This window comes from Rhinoderma darwinii, chromosome 4 (assembly GCF_050947455.1).
Source record: "Rhinoderma darwinii isolate aRhiDar2 chromosome 4, aRhiDar2.hap1, whole genome shotgun sequence".
Lineage (NCBI taxonomy): Eukaryota > Metazoa > Chordata > Amphibia > Anura > Rhinodermatidae > Rhinoderma > Rhinoderma darwinii.
In genome coordinates, this window is record NC_134690.1 from 158,859,757 (window position 1) to 158,883,778 (window position 24,022).

The following is a 24,022-nucleotide window of genomic DNA, read 5'->3' on the forward strand; positions in this document are numbered from 1 at the left end:
TGGTGCGCCTAGGGGTTAATAGACTGAGTGTAAAGTAGAAAACATACCTATTTGGAAGTTTTATTTTAGAAAGCAGATAGGTCGTTCCTATCATTCAAACCCAGAGGTCCTAGAGCCTCCGTTTTTATTATCCAGTTTGCTTCACAACGTAGTAATTTAACATGACGATCACCACCATCCCATGGGGTGAACACACGCTGTATGCCCGCAAAAGACAAGCATTTTGGATTGCCTCCATGTACTTCCCATATATGGGTTATCAATTTTGGGGAACCCTTTCCTGTCCCAATGGAATACATACGTTTAAATAATGGGTGTATTGTTTTTCCTATGTAGAAAAATTGACAAGGACAAAACATGGCATATACCAAATAATTGGATTTGCATGTATTCAGGTTACTGACATAATGTTTGACTGCACCCATTTGGACTATTTTACCTGTGTTCATCTGTCCACAAAATGAACAGATATCACATTTGTGGTTACCTGTTGGGGCTATATCTTTGAGCCAATTGCTAATTTTATTTTGAATTGCCGAAAAACGGCCTACAACTAGTTTGTCTCTTAGGTTTTTGCATCGTCTGAACGAGACCACAGGGGGATGACATGCTTGCTCTGCTAAATCCACATCTGCCTCTATAATGTGCCAATGTTTCCTAATGGCGCTATGTATGCGATCTGCAAATGGACTATATTGAAAAGAAAACACAAATCCTGTATTTCTGTTTTTTTTGTCTCTTTTTAAAGAGTAATGTATTGTGATCACACTGAAGTGATCACAATACATTACATGAAAAGGATTCAGATAGTATTACATCGTTGTACCCTCTAGCTCTCAATCTCTCCATTAATTCCATAGATTGTTCTAAAAAATTATTGTAATCACTGTTAATTCTTTTTAACCTAAGAAATTGTCCATAGGTTAATGATCTTTTCATATGAGGTGGATGGAAACTTTTGTGGTGTAAAAGGTCATTAGTGGCTGTAGATTTTCGAAATCCTCTCTCATCTACTGTGATTTTGACATCAAGGAACTCTATAGTAGCACCTCCAAAGTTAGCTGTAAATTCCATGTTCATATCATTGGCATTAATGTAATTCACAAAATTTTGGAACTGTGCTTGAGTACCTGACCACACTATTATGACATCATCAATAAATCTAGACCAGTGTCTTATATATTCTATATAAGGGTTACCAACATTGTATATGTATTTTTCTTCCCATATGGCCAAAAATAAGTTTGCATATGTAAGAGCAAGGGGTGTCCATTGCTGTGCCGGTTCGCTATGCGAACCATTGATCCCCAAAACAAAAGGCATTGTGGGTGAGCACAAAATCAAGTGACTCACAAATGAAATTTATATTTTCCTCGCTTTTCCCTGTTCTCTCCAAAAAAGATCTGATAGCACCTAGGCCATCAGTGTGGCGAATTCTGGTGTATAGACTTGTGACATCAATAGTGGCAAGACTATCACCTTCGTCTCACTGAAAATCAATTAGGTTTTGTAATAGGGATTTCGTGTCTAACAAATAAGATGGAACACTTTGCAATAGGGGGCGTAAATACCAATCTAAATAGCTAGATAGTGGTTCAGTTACTGAACCTCTGCCCGCCACAATGGGCCTACCTGGTGGATTGACATAGGTCTTATGAATTTGGGGTAAAAAATACCAGTATGTTTTAACAGGTTTATCTGATAATAATCTCTCTGCCTGGCGTTTAGAAAAAACATTGAGTGTCATACCTTTTCTCATAAGAGAACAGAGTTTCTGAATGTATCCACTAGTGGGGTCTCCACTCAATTTCGTATATGTATCTGAATAACTTAATTGTCGATTGGATTCCGCTACATAATATTCCCGTTCCATGATCACAATGTTCCCTTGTCAGTAGGCTTAACAATTAATCGATCATTTTGTTTTAACTATCTCAATGCTGCTACCTCTTTTGTAGTGAGGTTTGTCTCAACTGATGGATAAATTAACGACTTGACATCTTGTGTCACAGCTCGCGAGAAATTACTCATAGAACTGGCTGGTGACTAGGGAGGGAACATAGAGGATCTGATGCCTCCCCTGAATAGTTCCAACAATATGTCATCACTCCTAGGGTTAATAGGACCCTCATTGATGAGCTCATACAAATCTGTAAGGGCCTGTCTATCCATTTCCTCTATGTTATCCCCAAGTATGAAGCCCATCGGACCAATACTTGCTGGACTATCACCTTGTGGGATACCTGCTAGTTCAGTAGAATTTTTTTTTTTTTTAAATGTATATAGATTCAAATTCCTCAGTGATATACTCAAATCTATGGTAAATTGTCTGTCATCAAACTTGTTAGTCAGACAATAATTTAAACCTTTGGCCAAAAGTGAAATGCAATCAGTGGATATGTCACATTAGAGAGGTTAACAACATTACTTTTCTGTTCAATAACATTTTTGGCACATAGGGGAACAGGGATCTCTACTTTCGAAAGAGACCTGTTTCCTTTTGGTACCCCCCCCCCCAAGGTTGATAAAGCGACTGGAGGACGTGAAACGGTCATAGGCTCTATTGTCTTCTAATCCGGTGTTGCCTGCCTCAACATAGAATAAAAAGAAACCTTTGTGCAAGTGGTGAGTGCCGTTCTGTCTATTTTCTACATGTTGACATCAACAACTATACTACCCAGCATGTTACCTGCCACACTCCACGCCCAACGGCAGATTGGACAAAAAAACACAATTGTAGCGAGACCACAAGGCCTCACGCAGACTGCTGTATTACAGATCCATGATGTACAGATCTCTAATTAATGTACTGTCTTCTGCCTTCAATTTTATACAGAAGGCCACAAAGTTCTTCTTTTTATCATATGGAATTTGTGAAACAAAATAGTGGTATGCTCTATTTGCATGCCATATTATAAAACTTTTCTTCCTTAGAGGCATTTTTTCTAGGGGAACATACAGTGGCTCACAGAGGTACAATATGGCGGCACACAGAATACCTGTTACCTCTGCTACTCAGGGGCAATGCAAACATCTTTGCTGTGTGCTTGAATTCTTAAAGGCTATGTCCTTTTTCACAATTAACTTTTTTTCCCCTCAAATGCATATAAAGATAAAAATGAACCTTTGAAAATAATGTTCATTAAAAATGTCCTAATTTTTTGTGTCTATAGCTGCTTTTCAGACTTATGCTCTCCATGGTAACAGACAACAAACAAACCTTATGTAGTTTTATCCTACAGTCATACGCTCTTATATCTTTACCCTACTTCTTCTTAAAGGGGTTTTCCAGGGACACCATTTTTTTCATGCCGGGCAGCGCACGAGCACTGAGGAGTTTTATTAATGAGAGGCAAATGTGGAAGACATTGAGTTATAATCAAATAATTCAACGGGGCGGGCATTGAGGAGACTGTGGACCAATAGGATACCTCAAACCCAGGTATACGTCAGAAGTCCCGGGTTTGAGGCATCCTATTGGTCCACAGCCTCTTCAATATCTGCTCCATTCATTCTTTGTTTCTGCTATAAAAGCGGCACAATTTTCTTTGTGTGCATGCTATTCCTCAGTGAAAATTGAGGAATAGCATTCATGCAAAGAAAATCATGCTGCTATTGAAGTACAAGCAAAGAATGAACGGAGCGGACATGGAAGAGATTGTGGACCAATAGGATGCCTCAAACCCGGGTATACGTCATAAGTCATGGGTTTGAGGCATCCTATTAGTCCACAGCCTCCTCAATGTCCACTCTGTTCATTCTTTGTTTCTGCTTCAATAGCGGCACCATTTTACATCTGGTTATAATGGGATAGATATATTTAGGGATGATGGGGATTATATTAGATATCTGAGGTGCGGTCACATGATTCTGTGACCACACCTCAGATAAAGCAGGTGGGCAGGATAAACTAAAGGGGAATGGAGAACTATTGGGGAAGGTCAATAGACACAGAGGGGGCAAAATAATTAGTAAAGAACAGCCCTGTGTCGTTACGTAGGACGTGAGGTATCGACACAGGGCTGTGTGAACACTAAGGGCATGTTCACACGGCAGCGTCCAATACGCCTGAAATTACGGAGCTGTTTTCAGGTGAAAACAGCTCCTGAATTTCAGACGTAATTGCTCGTACTCGCGTTTTTCGCGGCGTCAATTACGGACGTAATTGGAGCTGTTTTTCAATGGAGTCAATGAAAAACGGCTCAAATTACGTCTCAAGAAGTGACATGCACTTTACTTTACACGCCGTCTTTTGACAGTGGCGCGTAAAAAAAAAAAAGCCTGTGTGCACAGAATATCGTAACCCCATTGATTTCAATGAGCAGATGTTTGCTGGCGGTTTGGAGCCGTATTTTCGGACGTAATTCGAGGCGTAAAATGCCCGAATTACGTCCGTAAATAGGGCGTGTGAACATACCCTAGCTCTCAAGCACGAGGGAAAAATAGACACAGATGAAAATCAGAACTTCCGTCAGGGCAGAGGTAGGGAGAATAGGAAGGAAAGTGTTCAGATTTAAAGGGAATGTGTCGCTAGAAATTTTTTTGTTTTTTTCAGTTAAACCGTTAGTATTTAAGTGATTAAACATTGTTTTAATTTTTAAAATTTTTTCACAAGTCAGAAAATATTATAAATTAGATTTTAATTTATAATATTTCCATGTGCTGGTCACTAGAGGGAGCAATTCCCAAAATTGCAGCATTGCAATGTGGTAAAGCAACCTCATTGCTTTATGCTGCAAATTTGGTGTAGACACACACGCTCTAGTGAGCTCACACAATCCCCCCTCCCTTATCCTGGCTAGTGCCAGGAGAAGGAGGTGATTGAATCTTCTAATCCTCCTACACTGTGCGCTCAGAAAATGGCGGCACACAGTGTAGGAGGATTAGATACAGTGGTAATCATACAGTATAACACGAACATAATACACACATCACATACACAAACATAACTTACCTGCTCCTGCCGCCGCTGCTGCCTCCGATCCTACTCCTCGCGTCTTCGCTGCCTGGAACATATGTCCGGAAGCCGCGTCCGGAAGTAGTCATCTTACTGTCCGGCCGCGGCTTCCGGTCCACATGAAAATGGCACCGGATGTCGCTCTGCCGAAGACCTTCCTTTTGGATTGTGTGGGAGCGGCGCATCCGCCGTTCCCACACAGACGGCGTACACTATATTGAATGGAACGGCTCCCGTTCGCATTCTCAATGGGGATGTATGTGCTGTATTCCATCTCTGTATGTGTCGTTAATCGACATACAGAGATGAAAAAAAAATGGCAGCCCCCATAGTGAAGTAAAAGTAAGAATAAAGAAAAAAGTAAAACACAAAAACACAAATAAATAAAATGTATTTTAATAACATACTAAAAGCAAATTTATATAATTTTATTTATTTTTTTCCGCGACACCCGTCCTTTAATACAGACTCTATATTAGGAACTTTATCAAATAGTTACATAGAATATCCCTGGAAAACCCCTTTAACATACATTTTGTATATTAGCAAGACGTATGGGTATAGATGGAAGGGAGTATGGCTTCAGGACTGCACAGGGTTTGTTGAAACAAAAATTTAAAAAATGTTTGGGAAGGTGGACATAGCCATATTTCCAATTTAAATTTTAAATAAATGTCATTGCATTATGGAATTCCCAAATTTGTATATAGTGTGTGCTTATGGTATGTCCACATTGGGAGATGTGTTGCAGAAATTTCTGCACTAAATATCAGTTCCATATCATGTGTGAACATACCGGGTTCCCACGTAGCGTAAACGCTGCAGAATTTCTGCAATGGAATTGTGTGCGGAAATTCCGCAGCATTTACAGTAGCAGCAAATTTAGTAAATCTCATTCCCACGCTGAGGAAATAAACCGCAGCGTAGACGTTAATAACTTGACCTTTAATTCCTTTAACTAGAACTTTAATACCGCAGCATGTCAATTTATGCTGTGTTTTTGTTGATTTTCTGTTGCGGGCTTTCCCCATTGAATTTAATGGGAATGCAAAACCCACATCAGAAAGCCAAGTTTTGCGACTTTTGCGGCGTAATCGCAGCGATTACACAGCAAAAATCGCAACCCCCGGAGAAAACCAAAAACATACTTACCCAGAACGCCCTTCTTCTTCCTGCAGTCAGGCCTCCTGGGATGACGTTTCATCGCATGTGACTGCTGCAGCACTAATCAAGTGCTTTTTTACTTATTTGGACCCTAAAAATTCCTGAGCAAATAGCAATTCCTGGTAAAAATGAAAACTGTTTTGAGCACATGCTGGACCATTTAAATTTCCTGAACATCAAGTTCCAGAAGAAAAGACCTCTCTGTCCGTCTGTTGCTGGGACAGGATGAAATAATGAAATAGCCATGGAAATTTGCTCAGACTGCTTCTTCTAGATTACCTGTTCAGAGTAGGAGTAAATTGATTATGTCACAACATAAAGCATCATGGTCTAGAAAAATAAAAAAGTTATGGCTCTCACAATATGGCGACAAAACTCAAATTTTATATCTACCAATCAGTTTTTTCCTTGTAAAAGTAGTAAAACATAAAAAATATATAAATTTGACCTGCAGAATAAAGTTAACATGACGTTTTTACCGCACAGTGAACGCCGTAAAAACAAAACCACCCAAAATATTGAGGATTCACAGTTTTTTTCCTATTCCACACCACAGATATTTTTTATCCAGGTTTCCGCTACATTATATGCTACAATAAATGCTACTGTGAAAATCTACAACTCGTCATGCAAAAAACAAGCCCTCATACGGCAATATTGTTAGAAAAATAAAAAAGTTACGGCTTTTGGAAGCTGGGGAGGAAAAAACAAAAGTGAAAATTCGAAAAATGGCTGTGGCGGGAAGTGGTTAATGTTATAGCTTTTATTTCCTTATCTGACTTTAATAGCTTTTAGAGATTCAGGAGAATAGTATTTTTTCATGTGTAACCAAAGCAGCATGTCCATGTCAGTACAGGAATAAGTCCTGAACATTTTTACTATAACGAGAGACTGATAAAATAGACCTGAATGTTTATTAATGGTAACCATAATCAATATTCTAAACGCTAGAATAAAATAATTAAAGAACATATGCTGTAAGCTTATTCAAATCACATTAACCAGCCAGCTGTGACCAAACTGTTGGACCAAGTTCACCCAAAATTAGTTGGGAGACTAAGCCCCACCAACAAACATCACTACAAAAGAGAAAAAGAGACACGGCGCCACATAGTGCAGATTATACAGGAGGTGTAAGAGCAACTATATTATTAGAAAGTGCTCACCTTAGAGTGTTTAATACTGGCAGGTACAACACTACGAGAAAGATGTACTACGAAAATAAGCTGCTGCCTGATCCAAAGACGCAACAAACATGCTGCTTGTTGCCAATAATAATAATTGCAAGGAGAGGAAAAGTGACCAAAAAGGCGCTGCTAGTGATAGGCAATAAAAAAAATAATATAAATAAGTACAGGTTGACAAGCTACGCGTTTCAACACCGGACCGGCTTCTTCATCAGGTTAATACAGATGTGGCAATTTACAGCAGTTTAAATACACAACTGAATGAAATACAATTTCCTACAAGCCGAGAAAAAAAAACGCCAAATGGTGGGTCAAAAGTCAATGATTACGTCACACTAAACATCAATTATGTGTTGAAAAGTTTTTGAACAAACAGATGTCATCTGCTCACTCATACAATAAATCTACGATATTAAAAAAGATCTATACAAATTTATGCAAATAAATAATAGATAAAAAGACAGATAATGATAATGCTAAAAAGTAAAAAATAGGTATGTACGAAAATTTACTAATTAGCAAGAAACAGCAATAAAAAGATATAACAATATATATATTATACCACTCACGCAAATGGTGAAGGAAGAGGCACTGTGCAGAAGAAGCATGATCCAGAGGAAATAAAGGATAAAACACAGGCGACGCTGAGATAGCGTCCCTGGTGTCTTGGCAACCGTGAAATTACGGTTGGGGGAAAAAGGATCATGGCACGCAACATGACACGCAAGGAAAGGAAAACAAAGGTAATACTTGCATTGACAGACGGAAGGTGTGCATAGAAGTTCAGAACAGATTTAGACAGCGCAGATACCAAGCAAGGTAAGCAATATTAATTATTTTGTTAGTTATGCCCATAATGCAAGGAAACAATGTAATGAGAAAATCTAAGTCGGAAAATTCATGAGTGTCAAAAAGAGATCACATAATATAATATAGGTAGTAATAGATATAAGGAAATATAAAGATAAAAATTTAATAAATGGAAATAAACTGAAATTAGTTAGATGAATAATGGCTATTCAGAAACAATAATTTAGAAAATGGAAAATTATGTGCATAAATAATATTAAAAGTCTGAGGCAATAGCTCGAATTATGTAGAATTAAAAGCCATATATAATTAAAACTGGAAATACAAAGTTGTAATGATGTAAAAACATTATTCCAATGTAGATTCTGTCAGATCATTCAAGCCATTAGGATGCAGGGTCACAAGCTTATATATCCGATAGTTTAATCTGTCCAAATACATAGTTACATACAGGGGCGTAGCTAAAGGCTCATGGGCCCAGGTGCAAGAATTCTTACTGGGCCCCCCCCCGCAAACTTCTCATGGCCGACGGTCCGCAGCTTTCAGCTGCATCACTGGGCCTCCTAAGTGACCCAATAATGCAGCACTAGCAGCCGTGGCGTCACTAAGGCTGGGTTCACACACCCTATTTACGGACGTAATTCGGGAGTTTTAGCATTGAATTACGTCCGAAAATGCGGCTCAAAAGCGTTGGCAATCATCTGCCCATTCATTTGAATGGGTCTTACGATGTTCTGTGCCGACAGTCATTTTTTTTTTACGCGCCGCTGTCAAAAGGCAGCGCGTAAAAAAGACGCCCGCGTCAAAGAAGTGCCTGTAACTTCTTCAGACGTAAATGGAGCCGTTTTCCATGGACTCCATAGAAAAACAGCTCCAATTACGTCCGTAATGGACGCAGCGAAAGACGCCTGCACATGCCATTACGGCTGAAATTACGGTGCTGTTTTCTCCTGAAAACAGCACCGTAATTTCAGCCGTAACAGACGCTGCCGTGTGAACATACCCTCAGGGCTTAAAATGTCAGGGAAATAGCCCCAATACATATGTGTCCGCCCAAAAAAAAGTGTGTATAGGAGACAGCATAGCATATCTATAGCACTACGACCCTATCAACTATAGATAGGATTAGATACAGTAGCTCAGCAGACAGTATCACACATGATAGGATTAGATACAGTGGCTCAGCAGACACTATCACACATGATAGGATTAGATACAATGGCTCAGCAGACAGTATCACACATGATAGGATTAGATACAGGACTCAGCTCGCTGACATTGCAGCTCCAGCGCTGGACCCAGGAAAGTTAAGAATAATAATTTTGCTTCTTTATGTGTTACTCATTATTTTTGTGTGTTTGTGTTTTTTTACAGGTTCGGTTGTTGGACTTCGGATACGAGGACTTCAATGATGACATTTTTTTTATTGTCAATAAAATGGTTAATGGGGGTTGTGTTTTTTTATTTCAATAAAATATTTTTTCTATGTGCTTGTATCTTTTTAAACTTTATTATCACCGCCTTAGTAATGGCCGCTGGCTGATTGGCAACCTCCATTACTAAGGCGGGGCTTAATGTTAGCCGGTGCAAAGGCCAACACTAACCCCCATTATTACAATGGTACCCACCGCCACCAGGGGTACTGGGAAGAGCCGGGTACGAACCAGTACCCGACCATCTGTAGTGACGGGCAGGCACCTGGGCGGCCGCAGGCTGGTAGTATTAGGCTGGGGAAGGCCAAAAGCAGTGGCACCTACCACCCTGATAATGCTGCCTGCTGCTGCTGTGTTGTATCTGGCTGGTTATGAAAATTGGGGGGGGACCCCACATTGTTCTTTCCAATTATATATTTTTTTTTTTAAATGACGTGGGGTCCCCCCAGTTTTTCATAACCAGCCAGATACAATAAAGCAGCAGCAGCCTAGCATCACCAGGGTGGGAAAGGCCACTCTTTTTGGCATTTCCCCTCCTGATAATACCAGCCTGCTGCCGCCCCATTGCCGGCCATCACTACAGATGGTCAAGTACTGGATGGTACCCGGCTTTTCCCAGCACCCCTGGTGGTGGTGGGTACCGGGGTAATAAAGGGGGTTAGTGTTAGCCTCTGCATCGGCTAACACTAAGCCCCGCCTTAGCAATGGACGTCGTCAATCAGCCGGCGGCCATTACTAAGGCGGTAGTAATATAGTTTAAAAAAAAACACAAAGACATAGAAAAAATATTTTATTGAAATAAAAAAAACCCCACACAGCCCTCATTAACCATTTTATTGATAATAAAAAAAAGCTGTCATCGAAGTAGTCCTGGAATCCGACGTAGTTCAACGACCGAACCTGTAAGAAAACACACAAAAAATGATTAGTAACACATGTGTTAGGCTTAGATACAGGGCCCATGTGTGATACTGTCTGTGGGACCCTGTATCTAAGCCTACCACAACGTAGGCTTAGATACAGGGTCCAGCAGACAGTAATCTTATACAGTATAAGATTATTGTGTGCTGGGGCCCTGTATCTAAACCTACAGTGTGGTAGGCTTAGATACAGGGCCCAGCAGACAGGATCACGCATGGGCCATGTATCTAAGCCTACAGTGTGGTAGGCTTATATACAGGGCCCAGCAGACAGGATCACACATGGGCCATGTATCTAAGCCTACCATGTGATTGGCTTAGATACAGAGCCCAGCAGACAGGATCACACATGGGCCATGTATCTAAGCCTACCATGTGATTGGCTTAGATACAGGGTCCAGCAGACAGGATCACGCAATCTGTGATCCTGTCTCATGGGCCTCCTAAGCCTGCTACATCGTAGGCTTAGGGGTTGTGCAGTCCCTAAACATTGATGGCCTATCCACAGGATAGGCCATCAATAGCTGATGTGTCGCCCGGGACCCACAAATCAGCTGTTTTGAAGGGGCCGCAGCACTCGTATGAGAGCTGCTTCCCCTTCATTTCACTACTCGCTCACACTGTGAATCGCCGTCACGGATTCACAGTGTGACCGGAATGAAGTGACAGGAATGAAGGGGAGCAGCTCTCGTACGAGTGCTGCGGCCCCTTCAAAACAGCTGATTGGCGGGTCCCGGGAGTCGGTCCCTGCCAGTCAGGGCTAACCTTACCTTCCTCTTCGGCCACGGCGGGAGTTCTGTCCTCTCGATGCTGTGCGCGGCGCATAGCGCTGTGACGTCATGCGCTGCGCACAGCGCCTGACGTCAGGACCTCCGCTGCCATCCGGAACCAGGAAGGTAAGTAAAGTATGTTACTATAGTAACTTTTTATTGATGTGGTGCGGGGGGCCGTGGGCCCCCCTGGCTTCGGGGCCTGGTCGCAATTGCGACCGCTGCGACCCCTATAGCTACGCCAGTGGTTACATAGTTACATAGTTACATAGTTAGTACGGCTGAAAAAAGACACATGTCCATCAAGTTCAACCAAGGGACGGGAAAAGGGAAGGAAAAATTTCTACACATAGGAGCTAATATTTTTGTGTTCTAGGAAATTATCTAACCCTTTTTTAAAGCCATCTACTGTCCCTGCTGTGACCAGCTCCTGTGGTAGGCTATTCCATAGATTCACAGTTCTCACGGTAAAGAAGGCTTGTCGCCTCTGCAGCTTGAACCTTTTTTTCTCCAGACGGAGGGAGTGCCCCCTTGTTTTTTGAGGGGGTTTTACAAGGAACAGGATTTCACCATATTTTTTATATGTGCCATTAATATATTTATATAAGTTAATCATGTCCCCCCTTAGTCGTCTTTTTTCAAGGCTAAATAGGTTTAATTCTTTTAATCTTTCCTCATAACTTAAATTCTCCATGCCCCTAATTAGCTTCATTGCTCTTCTTTGTATTTTTTCCAACTCCAGGGCATCCTTTCTATGAACTGGAGCCCAGAACTGAACTGCATATTCTAGATGAGGCCTCACTAATGCTTTGTAAAGTGGCAATATTACATCCCTGTCCCGCGAGTCCATGCCTCTTTTTTTTTTTTAATCAGTTCAATTTTATTCAACAAACTTCACATTTTTACAGGTCATTGTACTTTCACATGCAGTGTATAAGCAAATTACAACAGACCCAAGTATTTATATCCAACCAAACATTCCCTTCCCCCCAACTCCCCCTTGTATCCCCCCAGCCGGTCTTCTCGATACCACTTTTTCAATCCTATCTCCTTCTCTTCCCCTTTTCCATTCCCCATCTTACGCCTGCTCCCCGTATGTACCCCACCTTCAGTAGTCTTATACCTGAACTTGTGACCGTATTGCCATCAACTCCACAGAAACATATCCAGATTGATCAATCCACCTGGCCCATTGTTTCTCAAACTTGACCTTGGACCCCCTCTTGGAGTATATCCTATATTCCATTAGAACCTGTGAGTTAAGTGCCCCTATGATTTCTTGTTTTGAGGGTGGCTCCGCATCCAGCCAGTGCTTTGCTATTCCTTTCCTAACTTGATATAGTATTTTAGCGATTGCCAACCCTGACATCCTATCCCCCACCAAATCTCCAACATACCCTAGCAGCATTACCACAGGATCCCATGGAACCTGTACCTCAAACACTCTCCCCACCAGCTCCAATATTTCCGTCCACAGAATAGTCCATGCCTCTTTTAATACACGACAATATCCTTCTGGCCTTTGAAGCAGCTGATTGACACTGCATGCTGTTATTGAGTTTATGATTTACAAGTACACCCAGATCCTTCTCAACAAGTGAATCCGCCAGTGTAGCTCCCCCTAGGACATATGATGCATGCAGGTTGTTGGTACCCAGATGCATAACTTTACATTTATCTACATTAAACTTCATCTGCCAAGTGGACGCCCAAACACTTAGTTTGTTTAAATCTGCCTGCAATTCATGAACATCTTCCATAGACTGAACTATATTACATAGCTTGGTGTCATCTGCAAAAATAGAAATAGTGCTATTAATCCCATCCTCTATATCATTAATAAATAAGTTGAATAATAGTGGTCCCAGCACTGAACCCTGGGGTACACCACTTATTACCGGGGACCATTCAGAGTAGGAATCATTGACCACAGCTCCCTGGATACGGTCCTTGAGCCAATTCTCAATCCAATTACAAACTATATTTTCTAAACATATAGTCCTTAATTTACCCATTAGGCGTCTATGGGGGACAGTGTCAAATGCCTTTGCAAAGTCCAAAAACACTAAATCCACAGCGGCCCCTCTGTCTAGGCTTCTGCTTACCTCTTCATAAATACAGATTAGGTTAGTTTGACAACTTCTGTCCTTAGTAAAACCGTGCTGGCTGTCACTTATAATGCTATTTATTGTCACATAATCCTGTATATAGTCCCTCAATAGCCCCTCAAACATTTTCCCCACGATGGTTGTTAAGCTTACTGGTCTATAATTACCCGGGGAAGACCTAGAGCCCTTTTTGAAAATAGGCACCACATTTGCGCTGCGCCAGTCCCTTGGCACTATACCAGTCACTAGAGATTCTCTGAATATTATGAAAAGGGGGACAGAAATTACTGAACTAAGCACTTTAAGAATTCTAGGGTGTAACCCATCTGGTCCTGGGGCCTTGTGCACATATATTTTATTTAATTTAGCTTGGACCATATCTACATTCATCCAATTCAGTATATCAACTGATATATTAACAGCACTGGCAGCGGCTACATCAGCTGCTCTTTCTTCTGTTGTATATACAGAGCTAAATAACCCATTTAGTAACTCTGCCTTCTCTTGATCCCCTGTGATCAACTCCCCATTACCACTATCTAGGGGTCCTACATGTTCAGACCTTGGCTTTTTAGCATTTATATACTTGAAGAATTTTTTGGGATTTGCTTTACTATCCTTGGCCACCTGTCTTTCATTTTGTATTTTTGCTAATTTTATAACATTTTTACAGATTTTATTAAGCTCTTTATATTTTACAAAGGCTACAGCTGTACCCTCAGATTTGTATTTTTTAAATGCCCTTTTTTTGTCGTGTATTGCCCCTTTCACAGAAGGTGTAAGCCATGTGGGGTTTAATTTGAGTCGTTTATACTTGTTACCTATAGGAATAAATTTTGCACTATAATAACTCAAAGTAGATTTGAAAATCTCCCATTTATCATTTGTTCCATTATTTGACATTAGTTCTTCCCAGTCCATATCCTGAATTGCCGCCCTCATCCTGGGGAAATTGGCTTTCTTAAAATTAAATGTTTTTGCCCTCCCAGCCTGTGTTTGTTTTTTACAGTATAGGTAAAATGTAACTATATTATGATCACTGTTACCGAGGTTTTCACGAACATTGACATTCCCAACAAGATCTGCATTATTAGAAATGACCAGATCCAACAGAGCTTCACCTCTAGTCGGGTCTTCCACAAACTGGCCCATAAAATTTTCCTGCAACAGGTTGAGGAAATACAGAAAAGGTTTGGACCCTTGGTAGTTGGCAGGCCTAATACAGCAATTGAAAAACGGATGCCAGAGGCAAGGAAGCCTTATTTCCCAGCTACCAATAGAACAGTTAAATTTTTAAATTTTTGAATTATAATCTTTATTATGCTATTCCAGCAAGTAAACAGACAGACAAAACCAACATAAATAGTTAAAATTTTCTATGCATGGATGGGGTCAGTAGCCGTTGTGGCTATAACAATATATATGTGTTCCTGCCGTCTGTGACTGCAGACAAGCAGATTCAGGAAGTCACCGATATCGACGGAGACCTCCTAAGTAGTTAAATTGTTAAATTATAAAGTAGAGATGCCCACATTCCAGCATGCGTTAAAATTAGGAAGAGAGCCCCCCCGACATGTTTCGCTACTTATGTAGCGTCCTCAGGGGTTCATGGGGCTACTGGCGGCGCGCCGGGAAACTCACGCTGTTATGGGAATCCTCTGTGACGTGTCAGAGGGTGTGTACATGGATTGGACCAATGGCAGTGAGGGTGGGCGTAAACCACAAAACCCCCATTTGAGTGGCAGGTAAAGCTGCCAATCGAAAAATAGACAGCCCGAAAATTCACTTGAAGTGACCCCGCATGCGCACAGGGGCTTATTCGGCACTTTAATTAATGGACCACTCGTAAGGATCACCAGATGTATACATAAATACTTCTATTCAGGAACACTGGGCTTGAAAAGATAGCCGTTGTTGTGATGGTTACAGGGTCTATACCAGTAGGTGATGTGTAAGCCGTATGGTATACCGGCTATTGAATTAGGAAAAATATGTAATATGACGGCAGATACTCCTGCCGATGGATAACAACAGGGTGCTGGGACACACACGGTCACTCATTAGAGTGCACGCATGTGTCCCGGCAGAATAATAATATAGGTTTTTATCAAGAACCACAATTAGAATAGTGATACCGGTTTAAAAAGGGGTATTAAAGGTGTAGATACAGCACCAGTGAGTAGGCTAGTTCTAACCAGGTACATGCAATATAGTTCTCAGAGTAGGTAGGGGAGATCTAAGTGGAACTTATCAAATGTTTACTAAGGCATAGGTCGATGCCCCAACCACCGCCAGCGGTCCGTATATAAGTCCAAAAAGGGGGAGGGGGGGTAGGAATACCATAGGTAGAACAGAGAGAGTCTGGGGCCGCCAGATCTCAATAGTTGGACAGTGTCTGTAGTCTTGCATAATGTCACTGTATAAAACAAAAAGTATATATATAATTTTTAAGATACAAGAATAAGATTAGGTTATGAGCATATATCACTGAAGTAGTGGTATTGAACTAAATGTATTAATCTGTCAGTCTCAAAGAAAAGCCGTAAATGTAAATCCCTCATTGAGACCCGAAGGGTTAAGAGAGTGCAATCGATGAATCCATCGAGCCTCCTCCTGCAGTAGCATACGATCTAAATTACCAGCCCTTGGTCCCAATTTGACCTGGGTGACACCCCAGAACTGGAGTAACTTAGTGTCGCCACCGTGTAGCTGGTGCATATGTCTGGATAACGTAGTGTCCTCTTTATGATTAATCGTACTCAAATGCTTTGAGATTCTCCTTCTTAGTTCCTGTATGGTCTTACCCACGTATAGTTTGGGGCAAGGGCATTTCGCTATATATATCACCCCACTACTATGGCAGTTAATAAACTGCTTAATCACATAGACTTTACCATCAAATGGATTCGTAAACGTTTTTGTCGTGGGCATAAAGGGACAGAAGGAGCAGCGACCACATGGGTGGGAGCCCTTGACTGGAGATTTTAACCAAGTCTGTTGAGAACTGCTTTTAGTGGTATAATGACTATGTACCAATAGTTCTCGTAGGTTCTTCCCTCTACGATAAGTGATACTCGGAACTGCAGAGATGACTTGTTTGAGATCTGGGTCAGTGGTAAGTATTGACCAATGTTTTTTAAGAATGTCCATAACTTCAAAAGAACAGACATCATAAGTGCCAATGCAGCGGATGGCACTGGATGACTCAGTCTTGACAAGGTTTGTACCTTTGTCCTGAATCAAGCCCTGTCTATCAGTTGCCCTAGCCCTCGCATAGGCCCTATGTAGCCACTTTTTCGGATAGCCATTCTTTCACCGTTCGTCTCCTCCCTACCCTCTTTTTTGAGGGACACTAAGGACACTGTCGCCAGGATCCAGGAGATCCATGTCACTTCAACCACCATACTTGCCACTATTGATGTTGAATCGCTATACACCAATATTCAGCACCAATTAGGTTTAGTTGCAGTTAAACACTTTTTAAGCACCAAAGGTATTCAATTTCATTTACACAATGATTTTGTCCTATCACTGTTACAATTTCTACTCACACATAATTATTTCACCTTTGATAGAAAGTACTATAAACAAGTAAAAGGCACAGCCATGGGCACTGTATGCGCACCTACCTATGCAAATTTATTTTTGGGGTGGTGGGAAGACACCATTGTTTTCACAGATAATTTACTTTCCTTTACATCACACATTTTGTTTTGGGGGAGATTCATTGACGACATTCTCATTTTTTGGGATGGTGACACTGATTTATTCAATGATTTCGTTCTGACACTTAACAATAATGATATTGGCATGAGATTTACCCATGAAACACATAAGAGCGAGATCAGTTTTCTTGATCTTAAGATCTCCCTGGACCCTGGCGGTAGTGTCCATACCGATATATTTCGGAAAGCCACGGCCACGAATAGTCTTTTACACTGGCAAAGTCATCACCCATCGTCCCTGAAAAGGGGTATACCGATAGGGCAATACCTTCGAGCCAGGAGAAACTGTTCTGATGAACAATCCTTTCAGATCGAATGCGACGAATTATATAATAAATTCGTGGCACGTGGCTATCCGAAAAAGTGGCTACATAGGGCCTATGCGAGGGCTAGGGCAACTGATAGACAGGGCTTGATTCAGGACAAAGGTACAAACCTTGTCAAGACTGAGTCATCCAGTGCCATCCGCTGCATTGGCACTTATGACGTCTGTTCTTTTGAAGTTATGGACATTCTTAAAAAACATTGGTCAATACTTACCACTGACCCAGATCTCAAACAAGTCATCTCTGCAGTTCCGAGTATCACTTATCGTAGAGGGAAGAACCTACGAGAACTATTGGTACATAGTCATTATACCACTAAAAGCAGTTCTCAACAGACTTGGTTAAAATCTCCAGTCAAGGGCTCCCACCCATGTGGTCGCTGCTCCTTCTGTCCCTTTATGCCCACGACAAAAACGTTTACGAATCCATTTGATGGTAAAGTCTATGTGATTAAGCAGTTTATTAACTGCCATAGTAGTGGGGTGATATATATAGCGAAATGCCCTTGCCCCAAACTATACGTGGGTAAGACCATACAGGAACTAAGAAGGAGAATCTCAAAGCATTTGAGTACGATTAATCATAAAGAGGACACTACGTTATCCAGACATATGCACCAGCTACACGGTGGCGACACTAAGTTACTCCAGTTCTGGGGTGTCACCCAGGTCAAATTGGGACCAAGGGCTGGTAATTTAGATCGTATGCTACTGCAGGAGGAGGCTCGATGGATTCATCGATTGCACTCTCTTAACCCTTCGGGTCTCAATGAGGGATTTACATTTACGGCTTTTCTTTGAGACTGACAGATTAATACATTTAGTTCAATACCACTACTTCAGTGATATATGCTCATAACCTAATCTTATTCTTGTATCTTAAAAATTATATATATACTTTTTGTTTTATACAGTGACATTATGCAAGACTACAGACACTGTCCAACTATTGAGATCTGGCGGCCCCAGACTCTCTCTGTTCTACCTATGGTATTCCTACCCCCCCTCCCCCTTTTTGGACTTATATACGGACCGCTGGCGGTGGTTGGGGCATCGACCTATGCCTTAGTAAACATTTGATAAGTTCCACTTAGATCTCCCCTACCTACTCTGAGAACTATATTGCATGTACCTGGTTAGAACTAGCCTACTCACTGGTGCTGTATCTACACCTTTAATACCCCTTTTTAAACCGGTATCACTATTCTAATTGTGGTTCTTGATAAAAACCTATATTATTATTCTGCCGGGACACATGCGTGCACTCTAATGAGTGACCGTGTGTGTCCCAGCACCCTGTTGTTATCCATCGGCAGGAGTATCTGCCGTCATATTACATATTTTTCCTAATTCAATAGCCGGTATACCATACGGCTTACACATCACCTACTGGTATAGACCCTGTAACCATCACAACAACGGCTATCTTTTCAAGCCCAGTGTTCCTGAATAGAAGTATTTATGTATACATCTGGTGATCCTTACGAGTGGTCCATTAATTAAAGTGCCGAATAAGCCCCTGTGCGCATGCGGGGTCACTTCAAGTGAATTTTCGGGCTGTCTATTTTTCGATTGGCAGCTTTACCTGCCACTCAAATGGGGGTTTTGTGGTTTCCGCCCACCCTCACTGCCATTGGTCCAATCCATGTACACACCCTCTGACACGTCACAGAGGATTCCCATAACAGCGTGAGTTTCCCGGCGCGCCGCCAGTAGCCCCATGAACCCCTGAGGACGCTACATAAGTAGCGAAACATGTCGGGGGGGCTCTCTTCCTAATTTTAACGCATGCTGGAATGTGGGCATCTCTACTTTATAATTTAACAATTTAACTACTTAGGAGGTCTCCGTCGATATCGGTGACTTCCTGAATCTGCTTGTCTGCAGTCACAGACGGCAGGAACACATATATATTGTTATAGCCACAACGGCTACTGACCCCATCCATGCATAGAAAATTTTAACTATTTATGTTGGTTTTGTCTGTCTGTTTACTTGCTGGAATAGCATAATAAAGATTATAATTCAAAAATTTAAAAATTTAACTGTTCTATTGGTAGCTGGGAAATAAGGCTTCCTTGCCTCTGGCATCCGTTTTTCAGGTTGAGGAAATGTCTCCCCTTTGCAGTTGAAGCTGAACCATGACACCAATTAATATCCCGGAAATTAAAATCTCCCATTATCACTACAGTACCTGCCTGTGCAGCCCGCTCCATCTGTTTATATAGCTGAACTTCCATCTCCTCAGTTATATTGGGGGGTCTATAGATTACACCAAAAGTATTTTTTTCAGTGTTTACCTCCCTTTCTAGTTCCACCCACAAGGTTTCAACCTCCTCACAGTCTTCACCCACTATTGTCTCTTTCACACTCGCCTTCATATCATTTCTCACATACAGACATACACCACCACCTTTCCTATTTGTCCTGTCTTTCCGAAAAAGTGTAAAACCCTGTAGATTTACAGCCCAGTCATGTGAAGAGTCCAGCCATGTTTCAGCAACACCAACTATATCTATATTTTCTTCCAGTATCAAGGCCTCCAGCTCCCCCATTTTGCTTGCTAGACTTCTGGCATTTGTGAACATACACTTTAACTTGCCTGTCAGTTTTTCACTTTTATTATCAGAAATGTGATTTGGCATTATTTGGGCCTTTTTATTTACACTGATGTTTTGCAACGAAAGGATCTCCTTATCTTGTTGTCTAGTCCTCTCCCCACATTCTGTTTCTCCCCCCACCAATATAGTCTGACCCCTCTCTAACCTGGCTACCCCTTTTTTTTCTACATTGACCTCCCTCCTCAGCCCTAGTTTAAATACTCCACCACCCCAGCTAGAATTCTCTCCCCCAGCACAGCGGACCCCCTTCCATTTAGGTGCAAATCATCTAATCTGTCCAAATACGTTTTAAATAATGATGAAATCAGTCTCTTATCTAAAGGACTCTCTTTCTGTCCGACTTCATCCCCTGATGGGTTTGAATTGTTTATGGATTTAAACAAATTTATGTGTAAGATAACATTATTACGTAATTTCACAATTTCCCCGTTATACCCGTTCTTCAAACACCAGATACCCCCATGCCTGTTAGAGTCAATGTACAGCCTAAATCTACTTTTTACCCCCTTCATCACCGAGGGCCAGCACTTGAAACATTTTCTAAACTAGTAAGAATCATTTTCCATATTCTAAATTATTGTTTTTGAATAGCCATTATTCATCTAACTAATTTCAGTTTATTTCCATTTATTCAATTTTTATCTTTATATTTCCTTATAATATCTATTACCGTATTTTCCGGACTATAAGGCGCACCGGATTATAAGGCGCACTTTCTATGAGCGCCTTGTAAGCAATCATGTTTCATATATAAGGCGCACTGGATTATAAGGCGCAGCACATTACCGTTAAATAAACCATTGCTCAGACTGCAAGTCAAAATTTATTACACTTTTTAACAATAACTTGCAACTGGTTCAGCTGTAATTGCAAATCAAAACGTTAAGGGTATGTGCACACACACTAATTACGTCCGTAATTGACGGACGTATTTCGGCCGCAAGTCCCGGACCGAACAGTGCAAGGAGCCGGGCTCCTAGCATCATACTTATGTACGACGCTAGGAGTCCCTGCCTCGCTGCAGGACAACTGTCCCGTACTGTAAACATGATTATACTACGGGACAGTTGTCCTGCAGCAAGGCAGGGACTCCTAGCGTCGTACATAAGTATGATGCTAGGAGCCCGGCTCCTTGCACTGTGTTCGGTCCGGGACTTGCGGCCGAAATACGTCCGTCAATTACGGACGTAATTAGTGTGTGTGCACATACCCTTACCGTACTTTTTCAGTTCATTCCTCCACCAGAAATCCATCAAATCCGTCATCTTCAGTGTCGGAGTTGAACAGTTGGGCGATTTCGGCATCAAGCATGGGGTCCTCCTCTTCATTATCCGAGTCGGTTTCGTTGCTGCTGCTAGGCTCTTCAGTGGTGATTCCAGCCTTCCTGAAAGCTCGGATGACACTGGAGACTGATACATTCTTCCAGGCATCCACGATCCACTGGCACATAGTGGCATAACTCGCACGGCGTTGCCTCCCTGTTTTGGTGAATGTGTGGTCACCTTCTGTCATCCAATGCTCCCATGCAGCTCGCAATTTAACTTTAAATGACCTGTTGATGCTGATATCTAGCGGCTGGAGCTCTTTGGTTAATCCACCAGGGATGACAGCAAGCTCCGAATTAGTTTTCTTCACTTGGGCTTTGACAGTATCGGTCAAGTGGGCGCGCATCGAGTCACAGACCAATAGGGATGGGGATTTGTGAAAAAAGCCACCCGGTCTCTTGACGTAGACCTCCCTCAGCCACTCACTCATCTTCTCCTCATCCATCCAGCCCTTTGGGTTAGCCTTAATGATGACACCAGCAGGAAAATTTTCTTTAGGCAAAGTCTTCCTCTTGAAAATTACCATGGGTGGTAGTTTCTGGCCATTAGCCTGACAAGCGAGAACTACAGTGAAAGATGACTTCTCATTTCCTGTGGTACGTATAGATATCGTACTGGTCCCTGTTTTCTCAACAGTACGGTTTACGGGGATATCGAAAGTGAGGGGAACCTCATCCATGTTAATAATGTGTTCTGGCTGGATATTCTTTTCATTTATCTTGGTTATGCAGTAGGTGCGGAAAATGGCCAGCTTCTCTTCATAATCCTTTGGTAATTGCTGGCACACAGTAGTTCTGGTGCGAATGGAGAGATGACGCCTTTGCATGAAACGAAAGCACCATGAAGGACCTCCTCGAAAGTCCTTGATCTCCATGTCACGTGCTAAAGCAGTGGCTTTGAGTCTAATAGAGACAGTGGAGACGCTTCTACATGCGTTTCTCTGTTCCATAACCCACTGTTCTATTTTGTCCTCCAACTGTGGCCACCTTGCTTTGTTTCCTCGGAAACTCAGTTTGGTCTTCTTTACTTGGCGGAGGTCATCTTCTTGTTTTCTCCACTTACGCACCATGGATTCATTAATGTTGAATTCTCTTGCAGCTGCCCTATTTCCATGCTCTACTGCATAACTTATAGCTTTAAGCTTGAAACCTGCATCATAAGCATGTCTCTTAACAGGAGGCATTTTTTGGGGTAGTGGGTATAGTTAACGCTAAAGCAAAGATATATTGCAAGGATCCTACAGAGCTGTAAGTATCACTCAGTGTGGCTCCTGATTACGGTGGCCGTAATGCTCAATCCATTTATGGATACTGTAAAAACCCAAGTGAAGAATAAATTCATAGGCGCACGGGGGGGAGGAGCATGGTGTGTGCTGTGGTATGCCGCCGCCGACCCCTGCCGCCCACGATAGAGGTAAAGGATCCTGTATGAACCCCTCTCTTTACTGTCGGGTTCATATATAAGGCGCACCGGATTATAAGGCGCACTTTCTATTTCTGAGAAATTCTCAACATTTTATGTGCGCCTTATAGTCCGGAAAATACGGTACTACCTATATTATATTATGTAATCTCTTTTTGACACTCATGATTTTTCCAACTTAGATTTTATCATTACATTGTTTCCTTGCAATATTGGCATAACTAACAAAATAATTTAAATTACTTACCTTGCTTGGTTTCTGTGCTGTCAAACTCTGTTCTGAACTTCTATTCACACCTTCCGTCTATTGATGCAAGTATTACCCTTGTTTTCCTTTCGTTGCGTGTCATTTTGTGCGCCATGATCCTTTTTGGTCGCCCTCGGCCACCATAATTTCACGGTTTCCTAGACCCCAGGGATGCTATCTCAGCGCCGCCTGGGTTTTATCTATTATTTCCTCTGGATCATGCTTCTTCTGCACAGTGCCTCTTCCTTCACCATTTGTGTGAGTGGTATAATATATATAGTATATTGTTATATCTTTTTATTGCTGTTTCTTGCTAATTAGAAAATATTCGTACATACCTATTTTTAACTTTTTAGCTTTATCATTATCGATCTTTTTATCTATTATTTATTCGCATAAATTTGTATAGATCTTTTATAATATCGTAGTTTTATTGTATGAGTGAGCAGATGACATCTGTTTGTTCAAAAACTTTTCAACACAAAATGTATGTTTTTTGTACGTGCGTTTAGTGTAACGTAATCATTGACTTTTGACCCGCCGGCGGTTTTTTCTCGGCTTGTAGGAAATTGTATTTCATTTAGTTGTGTATTTAAACTGCTGTAAATTGCCTGTGGCTATGCATCTGTATTAGCATGATGAAGACGCCGGTCCGGCGTTGAAACGCGTAGCTTTTCAACCTGTACTTACTTATTTATAATACATTATGAACTTTGTTCCATTTTTTATTGCCTAACACTAGCAGCGCCTTTTTAGTACCTTTTCCTCTCCTTGCAATTATCAAAAAACATCACGACAAACAAATAAAAAAAAGAGGGTGGGCAGGTGGGGTGCTGATCTTGAAAATCTTCTTTAACTGCCCAGGACCCACCGATACCGCTGCTTTTAAGGGTTAGCTTTTCCTACTACGGACACCATTTGACCAATCAGAACACTTATAAACCTCACGAGCAAAGGAGAGTAGGCTCCAGAAACTGTGTGTGCTCTACGCACAGATGACCCACGAAC